This window comes from Arachis hypogaea, chromosome 20, assembly GCF_003086295.3.
Source record: "Arachis hypogaea cultivar Tifrunner chromosome 20, arahy.Tifrunner.gnm2.J5K5, whole genome shotgun sequence".
NCBI lineage: Eukaryota > Viridiplantae > Streptophyta > Magnoliopsida > Fabales > Fabaceae > Arachis > Arachis hypogaea.
In genome coordinates, this window is record NC_092055.1 from 48,117,161 (window position 1) to 48,121,570 (window position 4,410).

Below are 4,410 nucleotides of genomic sequence, written 5' to 3' on the forward strand. Positions count from 1 at the left end.
ATATATAGCCAAACCTTAGATAATCAATAAGCACTTTTACAATTGAGATGGGAGAAAAAGCATTTTATGAACTTGCAAGACAATTAGATAATTCAAACAGAGATAAATGTTAATGAGCTATTGAACCCTCACTGGATTTGTGTTTACTCTCTAGTCACTTAGTGTTTATTGGGTTAACCACTCTATTCCTTTTTTATTCTTCCTTTCTATAACTTTGTTCTTCATCTAACCAATCAACAATTATAGAATACAGTCATACAAAAAATCATGAGGTCTTTAATTAAGGTTGTAATGGGGCCAAGGTAAAGGTAAGGATATATGTATAAGGCTAAGTGAGCTAATAAGTGAATCCTTAATTAGACTAAGATCTCACCTAACATACATACTTAGTAAAACAAAACTTCTTTACCTATTTTCCCATATTTTCCCACTTGATGTTACATGCTCATGTTTCAATTTTTATTATTTTTTTCCCATGTGCATTGCTTCTATTTTGCATTTGGAGAATTCTTTTTGTATCCCCTTTATTAAATACTGAAAAATAACTTTTTTTTATATATGCACATGGTAATTTAATCACTTTGATTTCTCATGAGCATGCTTCCCAAAATTTCTTATTTTGAGTTATTTTTATTCTTTTCAATTTTTCTACCTCTTGTTTTTATCATCCATGTTCCCAATAGGTTTCCCATATTTAAACTATTCATATTTTTCTATCTTAAGCTAACCAAGGATTCAACTTGGGATTTTATTTTGTTTTCCTGCTTAAGGCTAGTAGTGTGGCTAATAGAATAAAAAAAGGGATTTAAAGGCTCAAGGGGGCTAACAAGGGTGATGTGAAAAGGTAGATTATTTTGGGATAAGTGAGCTAAAATTAAATGATGGCCTCAATCATTCTTTTGGTATGTATCTATATTCTATATTCTATATTCTATAATTGGACATGTAGATTAAAACAAAGTAAAGAATACCAGAATATAAAAGAAGGGCGGAACACACAGGAATAAAAAATATGGTTTGAATGTAACCATACAATTAAGCTCAAAACTCACAGGCTGTGTGTTCTCTAGCTCAAAAATCATTTATCACTTATGTATGTCATGCAGGTTTAGTTAAAAATTCTCATTATTCTCAATGTAAAAATTATATTGAATGGCTTTAAAGTTCTAGTGTTTCTCCTTGATGAAGTGTTGTTAACTTAACTACATGATGTAATGCTATATATACAAGGTTTATGGATTTAAATCTGTTATGTTCAAGTTCCTAGCGTACTTCCTTTTTATATTTTCAATTTAAACTAACTATCTTATGATAAAAAGGGTAAACTATACTAATTAATCCACTAATAAGTTAGAATTGCAAACTAAACTAAATAACTAAGATATGAACTAAAGTGCAAGATGCAAAATAGAGTAAAAATACATAAAAGCAATGTATAAGTACTCAGAAAATAAAAATAAAAATAAAGAGAAGAATATAGAAAAATATCCAAAATAAAAGAAAAAGAGTCTGTAGTGGTTCACCAAGATAATACGCCAGAGATGGCGACCTCCCCACACTTAAAATGAAGCATCGTCCCTGATGCTCACTCAAGCAGGGTGTGAAGGGGTGTCATCACTGGGAGGGATGGTAGCTAGTGTCTCTGTGGTGGCTGGCTGAATGTCTGGCTACTGGAGAGGAGGGACTGTCTAAATGGGGATCTCAAGATCTGCTGCCTGGATCTACTGGGGTGCTGCCTGCTGGGTGTCTGCCTGCTCTGCCTCTCCCTAGGGATGGGTCTCTGCCTCGGGCGCGTCCGCTTCCTCCTCAGATGCCTCAGAAGGTGTGTCAGGCTCGGAGGGGATGTCGCCGGATCGTATCATCAGCTTCAGATGCTCATAGCGTCGCTTGTTGTGACGCTCCATCTGGTCAAGTCGTCGAAACAAGCGGTGCACCAGATGATAGACAGGCTCTGTGGCAGGTGGAGGTGCAGTGGTGGTGGCAGGGGTGGATGGTGCAGCGGTGGAGGAAAAGGGATCGGCAGATGGTGTAGCTGTATCATCAGCAGTAGCAATCAGGAATGGGGGTCTGTAGCCCAAGGCCAGGAAGTTCCTACTGTGCGGGATAAGCTTCTTGTAGTCTGCAGCAGGTGGCCTCTCATCAGCATCCTCCCATGGCACGTCAGCTCGACGGCCCAGCTGTGTAACCAGATAGGGAAAGGGGAGAGTGCCACGGACGTGGACCATGGCCATGTAGTGCCGATAAAGCGTGGCAGGTACAGGTCCTTGACCTCCATCACACACCAAAGGAGGGTGATCATAGCGGCTGGTATCTCAGTTTCGTGAGTACTCGGCATAATGTAGTTGCTGAAGATCTGATGCCATAGCCGAGCCTCATCGTTCAGGTAAATCCGCTTGATCCCTTTCGGCATGGTGGTGTTCTGACCCATGATCCAAGGAACTGACGGGTCAAGGGCAATCCGGGCCTTGACTGCATCCCAGTCAAATCGCATATAGCGCATATCCTCCTCAGCTTTCTGATAGCCATCTGTCTGATCAGTCTTAGGCAGAAGCTTCAGAACCTCCTCTATTGCCTCCTCAGTAACCAAAATTTGCTTCCCTTTGAGGTTCACTGCATCTAGGGAAGTTTTAAAGTAGTTGCATTAGAATTCCCTAACCCAAGATGCATTAACCTCAGTCAGAGGTCTCTCCAAAAAGAACCAACCTCGTTGTTTGATCTTATCAGAGGTATATAGCTGGAGTTCTTCTGGGATCTTCAAAGTCCGCTCCAGGTATAGGTTCCTGGAGTTTGCAAACACCGGATACTTCAGCTCACAGTATCGGTTTGCAAACTTTACTGGGTCAGTGGCGGGAAGTAGCTGGTCCGCCTTCTCCTGCGGGGTAAAGGCTTTCTCCCGCAGGGAGGCATCATGCATGAGGTCGATGATAGACACGGAGGCTTCGCCTCGTTTTCTTTTCCCAGAAGTGGCCTTGCCTTTGCCCCTTCTCTGGGAATTTGACGTCCAGAAAAACAGAAAACCAGGATATAATAAAAATAGGAAAGCAAATAGGCAAATAGTCAAAGAAAACACAAAGTGGCAAAGGAGCAATAGGATAATGAATATGAGTTAAGTAGAATGTGCATTTAGGATTGTATATGAGTGAAAAGTCTGAAAAGAAGAAATCACAATCCAAAATGTAATTGAATGCAAGTTAAATAGAAAAAATTAACATCATGCCTGGGTTAGAATGTTAAAAGAAAGTGAAAGAAAAGCAATAAAAGAAGTTTTGAAAAGGTTAGGTTGGTTAGCGTTAAAATCAGTGAGTTAGTGAAAATGGGTTAAAGTAGGAGGCATAATGAAAATAGACCAAGTAACAAGTAATCACAGGTAGAAGCTATAGGTAACTCATATTCAAACAAGTAAAACAGTTTGATGACGATTCAAATAGAGATAAAGAAAGCAAAAATAGGAATCAAGCATCAAAATTGCAGTTTATGAACCAGGAGATCAAAGAAAATAAGAATGCGTGCCTAAGCATTCATGAATTGGTTTGGTGAATTTATAGGAAAGCACGGTTGAAAATGCCAAAACCAAGACATGAACAGAAATATTTCACAGAAATTTGGGCAGCATTCCGGCTAAAATAGGACTTTCCCAGAAAATAAACAGAAATCAAGCAGTTCATATGAATCCAAAATAAGGCTTGCAATTACATATACGGAATAAAAACATGAAAGTTCAATGTAAAGAGCAGCAAAGCAGGAAAGTACAGCATATGAACAAGATCACAGTAGCAACAAATTTGCAAATTTGATAAAACAGAAACAAGAACAGTGCAAATAAACAGACCTAAATCCACTAACCACATCCTTGGCTACCTAACAACCTAAAATCCACTACAACATGCATATCTAACTATCCAAACATGAACAAAAACGGAAAAAGAAGAATAAACTACGAACGGATAAAAGGGATTGCGTGTTGCGGAACCTAGAAGGTGAAAGAAAGAGATTGGGGTACAGAGGTGGCTGGGGTGGTGGCGGTGACGTCTGGCGCGGCGGCTGGCGGCGGTGGGCATGGTGGTTGCTGCTGTTAGGGGGTAGGGGCTTTGGGAAGGGTAATGGGGGAAATAGGGGAGAGGGTTGGGGGTTGCGGGTGGTGGTGGGAGCGGCGGGTACGGATAGCGGCGGTGGGTGGTGGTTCGCGGAGGGCAATGGCGGAGGGGGGGAGGGAGGAAGAAAGAAGAAGAAAGAAGGGGAGGGAGGAAGGGGGTAGGTGGGGCGGCGTCTGGGTGGTGGCGCGGTGGTGGCTGGGTGGTGGTGGTTGGGTGGTGGTGGTTGAAGAGAGGGAGAAGAAGAAGTGGGGAGGGCTGCGCGAATGTAGGGTTTCGCGTGACTGGAGGGGTTATATTTTTGAATTCACGCGGCCGC